We start from the raw sequence: 16,067 nt of genomic DNA, 5'->3' as shown, positions 1-16,067 counted from the left end.
TCTGTCGCTAATGATTTGCTTTCTAAAAGTGTGGTGCTTGGCTAGTAGAGCTGATTTATGATGCAAAAGATTCTTACTAAAATTTCACATTGTGCCTTGAAATGACAATATGTAATTTATTAAACCAGGGGTCCCCAAACTGTTTTTCTTTAATGGGGGCCGGGTCGGTTTATAAAAGAAAATACCATGGGCCGGACTGACTACTAGTATTATTATTATTATTTTATTTTAATTTTACTTGTATTTATTCTAAGTTTTAATGCTAGAATAGTTTATTTTGTTATGCACCACACAGACAACTGATCATTTCTTTTCAAAAGATATACAGGTGCATCTCAGTAAATTAGAATGTCATGGAAAAGTTAATTTATTTCAGTAATTCAACTCAAATTGTGAAACTTGTGTATTAAACACATTTAATGCACACAGACTGAAGTAGTTTAATTCTTTGGTTCTTTTAATTGTGATGATTTGGCTCACATTTAACAAAACCCACCGATTCACTATCTCAACAAATTAGAATATGGTGACATGCTGATCAGATTATCAACTCAAAAAACCTGCAAAAAGGCCTCCTGAGCTGTAAAATGGTATCTCAGTTTGGTTCACTAGGCTACACAATCATGGGGAAGACTGCTGATCTGACAGTTGTCCAGAAGGAGGGTAAGCCACAAACATTCATTGCCAAAAAAGCTGGCTGTTCACAGAGTGCTGTATCCAAGCATGTTAACAGAAAGTTGAGTGGAAGGAAAAAATGTAGAAGAAAAAGATGCACAACCAACAGAGAGAATCGCAGCCTTGAGAGGCATGTCAAGCAAAATCAATTCAAGAATCCACTGTTTTTTGAATCACATGTCAAACCCTGCCTTCATCATTTTCAGCACTTCCACAGACTTTTCAACTGGGAATGAGGCCACTGGTTTCTCAGCTGAAAAACTTTGGGTAACTTGGAGATGAGTGAAGTCTTGCTTTCGCACCTGTCCCACAAGCAGCGCTAGTTTCACCTCAAATGCTATTGAGTAATTTTGTCATCACTCTGAATTTTCTAGCTGTCTCGCGCATCACCCGTTCGATTGCGATGACACATTATGTTGAATGTACCATTCTGTTGGTGAATTTAACAAATAATTAGGCTATGTTAATAACTAAGGGAAATTTTAGTTTGAAAGCCAACCTTTATAATCAAATACCGATATAAGTAAAACATATATTTAAAATTTTTCATTTTTCATTTTTTTGGCATTGTTCAGAGGGCCGGTCCAAATGGGGGCCTTAGTTTGGGGACCCCTGTATTAAACTATCACAAATAGTTGTACACAATTTATGTGTGATTTTAAGCCAATTATATGATTTATCTAAAAATTCCCACAGCTCTTCTAATTCGAATGAACTATTTTGATTCTACATTCTTAAAAATTTTGGTTCAAAAAGTTAGTTTTTGCAGTAATTATGCCTTTTGGGGAGCTATTATAGGTTCCCCAAAGAAAATGTCTGTTAACAGTTCTCAAAAAGAACTATTTTTAGTCTTATAGTTCCACTATAAAGAACCTTTTGTGGAATGGAAAGGTTCAAAGGATGTTTAAGGTTCTTCATGGAACCATCAGTGGCAATAAACAACCCGTATTTTGAGTTATCTGAGCTGTGGATCATATAAGCAATCTACCTGCTTCAACTGACTTTTGTCTTTTCATGAACTCTGACAAAACATTCATGCTGAATCATTGTGTCTACTACCCAGCATGCTTCATGGATATACTGTCTGGGATCATGATCGATTTACAGGGCAAGTAAATAACAGCTAAAAGAAAAAGTTCTAACACTGTCCTTTCAAATGATTGTTATATTTTGTAAACTAAATTGTCTTGGATGTTAACAGAGATAACCCCATCAAGTACCATAAGCATGAAAAACTACAGATTTAAAATGTCAAGATTTTAGCTTTAACATGTGTTTAGTTTTGTTTTCTATATAGTAATTCTCCACTAGATAAAAACTAGTTTTATTCTGTAATAGTGATGAGACTCTGGCATGTCCGGGTTTGAATACAACCTTGCAGAGCTTTTACAACTAAAATTCAAGAGTCGTCACCTTTAGCCAGTCACTTAACCTCAGGTTACTTGCCCTTGGTATTAAATAGTAATTTAAAGGGACAGTTCATCCAAAAATGAAAATTATCCCTTGATTTATTCACCCTCAAGCCATCCTAGGTGTATATGACTTTCTTCTTTTAGACGAATACAATCAAGAGATATATTTAAAAAATGTTCTGGCTCTTCTAAGCTTTATAATGGCAGTGAAGGGCTGTTGAGATTTTGGAGTCCAATAAAGTATATCTATCCATCATAAAAAGTACTCCACAAGGCTCCGGGGGTTAATAAAGGCCTTCTGAAGCTAATTAAAAGTATTCATATTTAAAACTTTATAAACTGTAATCTCTAGCAGGATGTAGCGTCGTGTAGGCTCTGGTGAGAAGTGACGAACACAAAAGCGCAGTGGAGAGAGCAAAACAAAACACCAGTCACAAATTAGAAGTACAAAACGAGGATTTGTAAAGAAATATGTGGGATGATTTCAATATAAGCCAAGAGTTTTTTCTTTGTTGTAAACAAAACTTTATTCTCACAAGACTAGCATATTCTCACTGGAGTCGTGTGGAGCACTTTTTATGATGGATGGGTACATTTTATTAGACTTCAAAATTTCAACCACAATTCACTGTCATTAAAAGCTTTAAAAAAAGCCAGGCCATTTTTATATATATATATATATATATATATATATATATATATATATATGTGTGTGTGTGTGTGTACGATTGTATGATCATCTAAAAGTCATATACACCTACACTGAAAAAAGTTTTCGCCAGTTTCAACTTAAAAACTTAAGTTCAGCAGATGCCTTAACATTTTAGGTTAAATCAATTTAAAAGTACAAGTCATTTTGACTTATTTTGTTGTTGTGAGTTGAAAAGACTTGTAGTTTTAAGGTGATCTAACTAAAAATTTTAAGGCAGCTGCTGAACTTAAGTTTTTAAGTTGAAACTGGTGAAAACTTTTACAGTGTAGGATGGCTTGAAGGCGATTAAATCATGGCGTAATTTTCATTGTTGGGTGAACTATCAGTTTGAATGACAAAATATGGAACCAAATATTCTTAAAATCCAACTTCATAAACTTCAATGACAATGCATGTGTGCTAACATGGAACACTGAAATACCTCATCATATTACAGGTTCCAGCAGGCTAAACTATCACTTTGCTTCCAGGGATACAGAGGTGAAGGAACACTTTCTATAGATAAGCTCCAGTTTCTGTCTGGGCTGTATAAGGTGACGCTGCATCATAGGGTTTGTTCCATCCAACTAAACATTCAACACTTTACTGAAACTCGCACCCACAGCTCAAGGAGCGTCACTAGAAATAGAGGTGATAGCTGCTGAAGTAGGTGATGGCAAAGCTCAGCTACAGGCCCTGTCCTTGAAGTACAGAGACAGGAACATTTCCATCCTCTCTGTCACTTCGGGTCTTACAGATCATGATGATAGACTTGCTTCGAGCAGCTGAAGTCTTTTATGTCACACCACTTACGTCATGCAAAAAACCTTGTGAGGAAACTGAACCTTTAAAGCTATGGATAAATACATATCTGTAGCACTTTACAATAAGGTGTCATTTGTTAACAGTAGTTAATGTAGTAACTAACATGAACAAACAATGAATTTGTAGTTAGTTAATAAAAATACAGTCGTTCATTGTTAGTTCATAGTGCATTAACTAACAAGCACAACTTGTGATTTTGATAATGTATTAGTAAATGCTGAAATTAACTAAGATTAACAAATGCTGTAGAAGTATTGTTCATTCTTAGTTCATGTTAACTAGGTTAACTAGTTCATGTTGTAAAGTGTTACCAAATAATCAAACATGTCCTGTCAAAACCTACAGTAAATCACCTGAAATCTGACTAAACAGTATATTTAATTTAGATATGTTACCATGCACAATGCATTTGCCAAAATGTTTTATTCAAAGTTCATAATGGGCTTTACTGCTGCTTCAGCTTTGGCATTAAAAAAGAATAAGGTGTGCTGAGTGGACAGATTCATTCTCTGGACCATGTTTTGAACAAGCGTCTTTTTACCAAGGTCAATAGCATTGAGCAACAACAACAAAAAAAGCAGTGACTGGTAATATGTTTTCAAGTATTCTCTGACAATGGATATTAAATTTCATTTAGAGGTCAAATACTGATGTGTCACTTGCCTTGAAAACAGAAATTTGATGCCTTGTTGTGAAAAAAGTTACAATAAATCCAATGATGTTATTAACATTTTTAAAAGCGTCAAGAACATTTTTAACAAATACAAAACTATTTTACACCAAACTAGGACAATCACATCCACTTCCAATTAAATGCAATCATGTCTTATATTAGTTAAAATGTGAGTTTTTACTCTTAAAGGAACAATAGGTAAGATTTTTTGATTAAAATATCAAAAAACACTAGAATAGTGTTATATATTTTGTTTGGTACTAACATTACTCCCAAATGTTTCCAACAATGTTTAAACCCAGAGAAATAAGAATTTAACTAGTGTAACGGACCGTCATTGCGTCACTTGCCAATGCCGTCAAACACCTTCAATTCGCGGTTTTATTTTGTAGGAAACATGGAAACGCTAAAAACGCTTTATTTTGTTATGTGTCATATCAGAACGGTGACGAACGCAGAGTAGCATAACAGAATTCTCAACACACTCAAGTGTCTCTAGTATGATAAAACAGCGCTGTTTTACCTCACATACACATGATTAGAAGAAGCGGAAGCGGTCGACTGTGGCATAATAAAAGCTATACTGCTTTTAAGTCGTGTGTGATCGTCTCTCATTTGCAATTGCTTCACTGTCATAGCATTATAATGTACAGTATTTATTTAGAGATTTGCTAAAGATTACATTTAACAGTGTTATTAAAAATGTTAATGTTGTTAAAGACCAACTTTAAGTGACCAGGAGATGACAGCCAAGGTCATTTAAATGTATAAATAGAGAAACTGAGCATGGACAATTAAATATTCAATATCAACCAATAAATCAGGGTTGCCAGGTTTTACAACTAAACCCGGCCAAAATTAGCCCAACAGAGGGTTTGCACTTGATTTGGTCAGTTACCCGGATGTGCGGACATACTGGCGACACTTGGATGTAAATAACAGCATAGATTGCATGGTTAATTAACTACTGAATAGGTTGTTCTGCTAATTTATGCGGTCTAAACCTCGGGGAAAAAAAAGCTGCTAAATCATATAGAGAAGCACTTAGTAAACAGGAAAGAGTACAATGTTATGACAAAGTATAGTTAATAGGTGGTAAAGATACATATGAGTAGTATTAATTAAAATATTAGCCTAATATTTCACCTACCTGCCTGGAAATTATAAGAACAAACACAAATGTTGTCAAAATACTTGCCCTGGTAATTTTGATTTAGTTTGGCCAAATGCCTTTTATTCCTTTTTTTGCACTCTTCTCCTTGATTTGTTACAACCTTTGGCAGTATATAGTACTCCAAATTTAGTTCCTAGTCCGGCCGATTATTACAACCATAATTGATCATTTCAACAGCAATAATCAGCTAAATTGTTTTTTGTTTTTTTTTTGGTTCAGTGGCACTGTTTACGTTCAGTGCCGCCAATATGGCCAATTCATGATGCGTGGTGAAAACACTATACGTTTAAAGTCTCTTGTTAAAAAACGCGTTGCAGGGGATACGTAATACGTTATTGGGGTCACTTCAACCGGTGGACATGAAAAACAACCTGTGGCAATAGTGTTTAAGTAGCCTAATTCCACAGAAAAAACGCTGACTTGGCAACACTGCAATAAATGAAAAAATGTCTAATAAAAATCAATAACAAATTTGGTAGAGACAAACTTTGAATCTCTATTTATGTCACTTCATTATAGGAGTCCCAATGACTAAAGCCCTAATGTATTAAATAATGTATCAATTAATACATCTACTTAAACAACAGTCTCCAGAGATCACATTAAGCAAAGCAATGAAACGCAATGACAACCTTGGAAACCAATACAAAGAGTCAGAAGGTAAAGAGGATAATGTTCTGCTCCAATGCTTAACAGCACACAGGACAGTGCACGGTTAAGGAAATGTTACCTTGTCTTGTCATGGGGCTACAACCAGGTGATCTTACCATTAGATTAATGAAGGTTAGCCTACACCTACCACTAAAACTGTTTACATTTGAGCTACCCGAAATATTCAATGTATAAAAATCAGCAATTACTATGCAAAAGTTAAAGAAGACACTTATTCAATTCGAAAAATACAAGTAAAGTCATGTACAAGGTTAGGTCATCAGGGTCAAAGAGGTCTTGCAGGATGACGCGGCACAGGAGCAGGCTGATTTATAAACCTTTTAATGTTTTTTCATAAATATCCCTTATTGTCCTTGACAGGGAAGAATGCACCAAGGGTGGACCTATAAACAATATATTTTGCTATAATGTTAAATACATTTCACGTATCTGCTTTTCAAAGTATGACTGTTGTCTGCAAATATGTGCTGGCGCTTAGAGTTGTAAACACATATTTGTGTTCTCGTGCACACGCGAGCTCCCTTACCTCTCAAATGTGAAACATGCGTTCTCGCTGTGAGATGATGTCGGGGAATTCCTAATATAAAACAACAACAGACATTGCACAACTCCCGCTGCTCTCACCTCTAGCGCAAAGCTACGCGCCACGAATGCACGCGAGCAGCTGTCATTGGGCAACAGTGCAGCGGTAGGAAGCAAACCGGTGTTTATGACGCCATTTGTGAGAGTCGCGGTGTGTGAGGTAATCCACTAAACGTTATGACATGACGTCACCGCGGTGGCTAGTATAGCGTCCAACGATAGTCAGAAATGCAATTACTGGCTAATTCTTTCACGCGAACAGAGTCTTGTGTTTCTTTACAGATTAAAACCAGACGTGATATAAAATATTTCTGCAGCTCACTACAGCATTTGCCGATAGAAATGACACACAAAAGACAAGGTAAAGTGATAACAGTCTATATGCCATGCTAACCCTGCTGAAAAAAAAAATAGACACCATCACAAAACTTGTAATGGTTTTACTGGTTATAATTGGAATTGTATTGGTTTTAATGGAAACTGTAATGAACCCTGTGGGTTTCTACTGGTTACCTAATTGATCGCCTTCTATTGGTGGCTTGATAAAACCACTAAATCCTTATAGAATACATCCCATAATTTAATGGTTACAAGGTGATTGTTTTTATAATGTTATTTGTAGTGGAAACCATTAGAATTTCAGTAATGGTTTGTATTATTTTTTTCTTCAGCTGGGAAAACACTTTAAACCAGTTTATACAAGTTTGATTTGACGTATTAGTATTGGACATTTAAGTAGCCTAAATAATTTTAATTTAAAATTTTACAATAAGAAGCCTAAATCCACTTCATCAGCTAATTGCTTGTGAACAATGATGCAATGATGCTAGGTACTGCAAAAACATGAGTATAAAGACTAAATTTCTAAAGATGGCTGCACACTTGTTTCTAGTTAGTTCCAGTCCAAAATACCCTACATTCTCATTCCAGAATTTGATTGGCCAAGAGGCATTCCAAATTCAAGGATTAGTTCACTTTTAGAATTTTTTTTTTATAATGTACTCACCCCTTTGTCATCCAAGATGTTCATGTCTTTCTTTCTTCAGTCGTAAAGAAATTATGTTTTTTGAAGAAAACATTTCAGGATTTCTCTCCATATAATGGACTTCTATGGTGCCCCCGAGTTTGAACTTCCAAAATGCAGTTTAAATGCAGATTCCAATGATCCCAGCAGGGCTCCAAATGATCCCAGCCGAGGAAGGGTCTTATCTAGCGAAACGATCGGTTATTTTCTAAAAACATTTACAATTTATATACTTTTTAATCTCTACACAGAGTACACACAGAGCTAGACAAGACAAGTAATTTTTTTTTAGAAAATAACCAATCGTTTTGCTAGATAAGACCCTTCTTTCCTCAGCTGAGAGCCATTTAAACTGCATTTTGGAAGTTCAAACTCGGGGGCACCATAGAAGTCCATTATATGGAGAGAAATCCTGAAATGTTTTCCTCAAAAAACATAATTTCCTTACGACTGAAGAAAAAAAGACATGAACATCTTGGATGACAAGAGGATGTGTATTATCTGTAAATGTTTGCTCTGAAAGTGAAGTACTCCTTTAATCACTGAATTGTTCACGCAACTCATTAGTTCAAATTCCTTCATAATTAGTTTATGTATTTTTTAACTTAAGATGTATAGTGTAAAATGATTTTTTTTTTTTCTATTTTTGAGAGGCTGAAAGCATTAGTTCACTTTCCTGATAATTTACTCACCCCCTTGCATCCAAGATGTTAATGTCTTTCTTTCTTCACTCGAAAATAAATTAAGGTTTTTGAGAAAAAACATTTAAAGATTTTTCTCCATATAGTGGACTTCAATGGTGGTCAATGGGTTGAAGGTCCAAACTGGCATTTCATTGCAGCTTCAAAGGGCTCTACACAATCCCAGCCGAGTAATAAGTGTCTTATCTAGTGAAACAATCAGTAATTTTCTTAAAAAAAATTGATTACATGCAAGTCAAGCTAGTGTAAGATGAGCAATTACAGTTTATTATTATTATTTGTTTTTTTTAGAAAATGGCAGATCAGTTCGCTAGAGATAACCCCTATTCCTCGGCTGGGATTGTGTAAAGCCCTTTGAAGCTGCATTGAAATTGCAGTTTGGACCTTCAACCCATTAGCCACCATCGAAGTCCAATATATGGAGAAAAATCCTGGAATGTTTTCCTTAAAAACCTTAATTTCTTTTCGACTGAAGAAAGAAAGACATGAACATCTTGAATGACATGGGGTGATTAAATTACCAGGAAATTATTATTCTGGAAGTGAACTAATCCTTGAAGAACATGACAGCATTTCCTGATAGGAGCTGCTCTTCGGGTTTTGCAGTGCATTGTGTTAATTTTCAAGAAAGTTTCGGTATACTAGAACAATTTTGACAATAAAACACCAAATTTAGGTTTTGGAGCCTCTATGGAATACATCCAAAATATGCAGTGTGTTTGAGACTTCCAGGACTATGATTTAAAAGCTCTCAATTCTTCCACTAGATGGTAGTATTTGCTCAGTTAAGAGTGAGTAACTTGCAGGAAAATTGACTTCACAAGTGTGTTGATAAAAATATGTCAAAATAATTACGTATTTTTCAGTTAAGTGTATTTATTTGATGTCAAAACTATACAACCAAATAAACATTTTTAAATAAAATAAAGAGAACATATAGGAGTGCATATAAATCAAATAAAATACCCACACATTTAATTTGTTTTTCCGTATTTATAGAATCCAATGGACATTTAATAAGTAAGCAGTTACATTGTTACATTGATATATTTAATAGCTGGGTGCCTTAAAAGCATTCGCTGAAACAACGGATTAAATTAAGATTTAGGAGGCTTGAGCGAGCCTATTTCTATGAGTGTGTGCAAATCCAGCAGCCTCTGTGGTGATTACCAAAATATGCAGCTGGGCTTTAGGGTCTCACCGCAGAGATTCACCAGCTATTTCTCCCTACACAGGCGTTTTGATTTATTTATTTTATTTCCCACAAAAGAAGCTTATGATGCGCACATGATCATAGTGAGGGAACGCTTATTAAACTTGCTTGTAAACCAGGTAACCTCATAAGAATGGGGATTAGATTGAGAAATACTAACAATGCAAACGCACCCGCTGTGCCATCTGCAAAACACTGCAAACTTAAATCAGCCATAGCACAGTATCTTCCTAAACACCCAACTTTCTTTTCTAGCCCTCTTTGTTGTCGTAAAGCAGGGGAAAGCCGCTCCAGACGCAGGGAGGGAAAGAACAAAAAGCCTTTTGTAAACTAATTACTCTGAGCTATTCTTTTCCGTCCTGCAAATAAAAACATCTTTTTTTTATGATCAATTCAAATTTGTTCTCAATGAATCTGACTTCGCCTACACAGCAGAAATGAACAATTCACTGTATTGTGCAGCATCATTTAAAACTTTGCATGTTTTTGCAAGACTCTTTGTCTTTGTAACAAACTACTGTTGTCATTGTCATCAAAATAAACAATTTCACTAAGAAATTCAAATCAATTAGACATGACCTAGAAATGTGGTTACTCAGACATGTGGGTAATAAATTAAAATCAATTACACTATTAGATTTTAAAGTGTAATTTGTTTAAATTTAAATTCAGTATTAGTTTGCTCTCTATATTTATAATGAACATCTGAAAGCGTTAAAATAATATTTCGGTGGTTTAAAGATGATCACAATCTTGTCATCCTCAAATGTGACCCTGGCCCACAAAACCAGTCTTAAGTAGCACAGGTATATTTGTAACAATAGCCAAAAATACATAGTATGGGTCAAAATTATTATTTCTTTTATGCCAAAAATCATTAGCATATTAAGTAAAGATCATGTTCCATGAAGATATTTTGTACATTTTCTACCATAAATATATAAAAACTTGATTTTTGATTAGTAATATGCATTGCTAAGAACTTCAATTGGACAACTTTTAAGGCGATTTTCTCAATTTTTTTATTTTTTTGCACCCTCAGATTGCAGGTTTTCAAATAGTTGTATCTCAAACAAACGTTGTCTTATTTTAACAAACAATATATAAATGGAAAGCTTATTTACTCAGCTTTCAAATGACGTAAGAATCTCAATTTCGACAAATTTGCACTTATGACTGGTTTTGTGGTCCAGGGTCACAAATGATTTATATCAGATTAATATCTAAATCCCACTATAATTTTTTTTTAAATGTATTGAATTGATCAGGAAAGACTTACAATGTTACAAAAGTTTCTATTTAAAATAAATGCTATTTGTTTAAACTTTCTGTTCATTAAAGAATCCTAAACAAAGTATCACAGTTTTCAAAAAAAAAAATATATAAAGCAGCACAATTGTTTAATAATTGATGAAAGGAATAAATTACTTTTCATAATGTATTCGAATAGAAATTTTGAAATGTAATATTTCAGTTTGTACTGTATTTTTGATCAAATAAATGGTAAGACATTTTAAAAAGATTTTTTTATAACTTTTGAATGGTATTGTACATTATATAATGTCATGGAAATATTATGTAATCTAAAATGTGTTGGTTTTGGGTCAGATTTTTCAAAATAAAATGATACAGCTATAGTATTTTATTAACTTTTAGTATGGGTAATCTAGGAAATATAACTATATTAAGACAAATTTTCCTGCTGAAAAAGGTAATAAAAAAAAGAAAATTAGCATGGAAGCCCGTTTTCACCACTAAATAAAAATGATACAAACACGCAATTCTGACTATATTAAATATAATAAAGTTGCAATTGTGAGATATAAACGTGCAGTTCTGAGAAATTAAGAAATTAAGTAAATTGTGTGATGTAAACTCGCAATTGTGAGTTAAGTCAGAACTGTGAGATATAAACTTGCGAAAACATCAGGGTTTTTTTCCCTCAGAACTGCACTTTACTTAAAAATTACATTTATATCTCACAATTCTAAGAAAAAACATCTGAATTGCAATATACAAAGTCGCAATTGTGAGAAAAAAGTCAGAAGTACGAGTTTATATCTCGCAATTCTTATTTATTTCACACAATTGTGTTTATATCTGTTCTGAAAAAAGTCAGAATTACCCACTCACACTTGCAAGAAAAAAAGTCAGAATTATGAGATAAAAAGTCGCAATTATCTTTTTTATTTTTTATTCAGTGGCAGAAACGAGCTCATAGTCCACCCAAAAATTAAAAATTCTGTTATTAATTACTCACCCTCATGCTGCTCCACCCATAAGACCATCATTCATCTTCGACAACAACATAAGGGTGAGTAATTAATCACAGACTTTTCATTTTTGGGTGAACTAACCCTTTAAGCTCAATAAGCAGCTCCTTCCATACCCTTTAAAAGCCTCTAAAATAACTTAAACTGCCCAATTTCCAGATCGGCAGCACAAACCACTGTGTTGCTCCACATAATGCAGTGTTTTTATTATGCTTTCAACATGTCTTAGATACAATATGCATGACATGTACGCCTGTAGAGCTTTTGGAGTTTCTTCTCTCTGTCCCTAGACCAGCCCCACATGCCTTGTATCACTCGCACCTAACTTCAAATCAACACCTTCAGCTAGCTGCCCTTGGCCTCCATTACAACACCCACAGGAAAGAGCCTCCTCCTGCGCCGAAGAGACAACTGATCCCGCGGCAGCACGCAGCTGTAGGAAATGTTGCCATACCGAGTAATAAAGACACTGGGATTATAGCAATGACTCACAGCTTCACTGCTCACAGTGTCCCTCCTTCTTCCCGCCATCATGGGAGAGACTGATGTCTTTATGAGGCGATGGTGATGAAATGTTGCATAGCGCGATCCTCTCGAATGGGGAAACAAGAGGAGCCATTGAGGAGGAATCTGAGGAGGGCTGGATAAACCCATGATTAGATTTACAGGCTATTTAGTTGGTAGTGGGAGAGGGAAATTCACCAGTTCACTATGCATCAAGTGGGACACAATGTTATACCGTGGAGATATGAGGGTATGAGTCAAAAAGTTACAGAATACAGTTTAGCCACTGTTAATATGGTCTTCTGGACTAAAGACAGATATTTATGCACAAATGTGCTGCCGCGGGATTATGAATAGCAATATCTTCTTCTTGTTTCACACAGTAGCTTCCAAGAAGGATCATGAGACACTGAAGACTTAAGTAATGTTACTATTTACAGCTGAAGTCAAAAGTTTACATCTTGCAGAATCTGCAAAATGTTAATTATTTTACCAAAATAAGAGGGATCATACAAAGAGAGAAAATAATAGTTGAGAAGATAATAGTTGAATTTATAAAAATGACTGTTCAAAAGTTCACATACACTTGATTCTTAACACTGTGTTGTTACCTGAATGATCCACAGCTAATTTTTTTTATTTTTTTTTATTAAGTTGTTTATGAGTCGCTTGTTTGTCCTGAACAGTTACACTACCCGCTGTTCTTCAGAAAAATCCTTCAGGTCCCACAAATTCTTTGGTTTTTCAGCAATTTTGTGTATTTGAACACTTTCCAACAATGACTGTATGATTTTGAGATCCAACTTTTCACACTGAGGACAACTAATGGACTCATATGCAACTATTACAGAAGGTTCAAACAATCACTGGTGCTCCAGAAAGAAACACGATGCATTAAGAGCCATGGAGTGAAAACTTTCGAAAAGAATGAAGATGTGTTCACTTTTCTTATATTGCAAAAATATATTTTTTTTTTCATTTAGTACTGCCCTTCAGAAGCTATAGAAGATACTTACATGTTTCCCAGAAAACAAAATAAGTTAAATTTACCCTGATCTTCAAGTTTAAAAAGTTTTTGCCCTCCTGGCTCTTAATGATTGACCCAGTGTTTATACCGCAAACATGCAAAGAAAAGTAAACACCCTTTACCAAAAAAAGGTAAAGCGATGTCGGACAATTTTGAAGCTCTACCATACCTTTTTGAGCCTAAGTACATAGATGATGAACTAAGCATGCTTGACTTTTCTAACGTAACTACGTAATGCGCGAAGAGCCAAACATTTGTGGTATTAAAGTATATAAATTTTAATTTTTTTAAAAAAAATGGCTGATCGTTTCAATAGATAAGACCCTTATTCTTCGGCAGGGATCATGTAGAGCCCATTGAAACTGCAATTTGAACCTTCAACCAACTGATCCCCATTGAAGTCCACTATATGGAGAAAAATCCTGGAATGTTTTCCTAAAAAAAACTTCTTTGCGACTGAAGAAAGAAAGACATGAACATCTTGGATTACATGGGGGTGAGTAAATTAACAGGAATTTTAATTCTGGAAGTGAACTAATCCTTTTCTATTGTAGCTACTATTTTTATGAATTAACCAGGATCTCTTCTCCTTGTTTCACGTGGTAGCTTCCACACAGGCTGTAGTTGCCTTCATCTGGTAGCTGGCTCTGGTTTTGCGATGCGTAATGTCACTTACACAAGACCCTGACCTCCGTTAACATATGGACTCCATCGATTTACCATCCCTTCCTCTGAAAACCTCAAAATCCCCTTACACATGGGAGATTTACACCCAAAACATCATGGTATAATGTTTCTTCCCCCCTTACTCTCTTTGTTCGTACTCGTTCCCTGACTTTTATACTCGGCCAACATGTTTGCATTTGGGTTGTTGGTCATGGTGCTGTGGATTCACATAGCAATGGTAATGGAGAACAGAGGTTTTTCTGATAATACTTGGCTTGGTTTACATGTTTGTAACACCTCATTAGCCAGCACTGAGAGGCCCTGCTCTAAACATAGTTCAGACTGTATGTTAAATGAGAGAACATGATTAACACAAGATTATTCACACATATCACAGTACTGTAAAGAGCCTTGGATAATTTGGGCAGAATCAACTTTGCAAACTATATTTTGTCTTCACACTTTCTGCTGAACAATTCAAATCTTCTGTACTCTACAGCAGATGTGGTTGCTAGAAACTCAGAAATAAATAAAAGTACTATCAAGATACAAGAAATCAGGCTGTGCCCTAACATCTCTTCCTGTTAAAAAAAGCTCCTTTGACTGAACACAGATGAATTGGAAACAAATGTGCATAGAGAAACAGGCTTTCCACATGGGAGAGGAGAACAGTTGAAGAACAGGACAGATGTTTCCTTATCTACATCCTTCTCTTGCCTCTGTTCAATTCTACATGTCATTAGACAAGTCAACTGTGTCAAATGTGAGTCTTCAGTTAGTCACTCACCATCACAAACATTTTTGCTCTGCAGCTGCCCAGCAGGTTGCATCATAAAGATGGATGTCAGTGGGATGATCCAGAAAATGCTATTTGCAATTTGGAGATTGTATAAACAACCTACACATTTTTAAACATTAAAATGCTCTGTGAATTCACTAAAGAAAATAAACAGACTTTGGTACTTTTTCAACTGTTTGCATTATGAGATCTAAAAGAGGAAATTCAAAATACACACACACAAAAAATGCTACAGCTCACTGAATATCTTCTATTTTTGCTGTAATCACAATTAGATAGGCCTCCGAAAGAACTTGGAAGATGCTTCACGCTGATTCAGTTTGTTTTAATTTTGAACGGCTATTTGTCCCTCTTAAAAGGGTGAAAATTGATGTTTCAGCCAATTGACCAATGAAGACATCCAGTCACTGTCCATGCGTCACAGCTGGAAAGGCTGGCTGAACTTTTCTAATGCAGGTCAGTGGAGCTGAGTGTCCGTCCTCAGGCCTCTTTCACGCAGCGTACAGAGCAAAGCGTGTCGGTAGCCAGCTACGTGTGCATTGTGGGATGCGGCGGAAGGACAGTGGAATTCAGCTGCCATCTCAGGCTTGTGCAGTGCATGGTGCCTCCACTTCAATGGGATTTGCTCACCCAGTTGCTCCCTGATGTCTTCTGTGGGCTACTGTCAGTGATTTAACCATTACACAGCTGTTGTGTCTATAAATGTGACTGTGGGAAGAACTGAGAACCACATTATATGAGTTGTATAATTTTCAAAAGTTATGAATCACGTAAATGCTGACGCAGACAGAATGCTAAAATGCTTTTACAGCGTTTTCTACGGTGGCCGAGAGAGGCCAACGCGCTGCAAACAAGAAAACACATGCAAACAGAAAAAACGACAACAAATTAAGAAAACATCTTCATCAGTTTGACAACACAGGCGCTGCAAGTCCTCGCAACACAAACACAAATACGGAAACGCGCTGCAAATTCTCACAACACAACCAAACTCAGAAACCATATTCGCTCACAACATCAAATGGAGTACACTTTAAAAGGCTATGCATTCGACTATACGCATACGCTAGTGCAGGTGTATTAAAACAAAGTATATTTGGGCTTTAAAGGGTTAGTTCACCCAAGTTCACCTTCTTTCTTTCAGATGTATCCAATC

The 16,067-nt window shown here is 35.5% G+C and overlaps 1 protein-coding gene across 1 annotated transcript in view; it reads right to left on the bottom strand.

The window, feature by feature from the left end:
- The window catches only part of kcnab2b (potassium voltage-gated channel subfamily A regulatory beta subunit 2b), an 84,219-nt gene extending 77,482 nt beyond the window's left edge, over positions 1–6,737 (bottom strand). Inside the window, exon 1 of the mRNA XM_073822897.1 lies at positions 6,649–6,737. The gene's annotated coding sequence lies outside the window, so the exon portion shown is untranslated. The remainder of the gene's footprint in view (positions 1–6,648) is intronic.
- Between the last annotated feature and the right edge of the window lie 9,330 nt (positions 6,738–16,067).

The sequence above is a fragment of the Garra rufa genome, chromosome 18, assembly GCF_049309525.1.
Source record: "Garra rufa chromosome 18, GarRuf1.0, whole genome shotgun sequence".
Taxonomy (NCBI): Eukaryota; Metazoa; Chordata; class Actinopteri; order Cypriniformes; family Cyprinidae; genus Garra; species Garra rufa.
The sequence above is the reverse complement of the archived record's forward strand: the minus strand, read 5'-3'. Positions and strand labels throughout refer to the sequence as shown.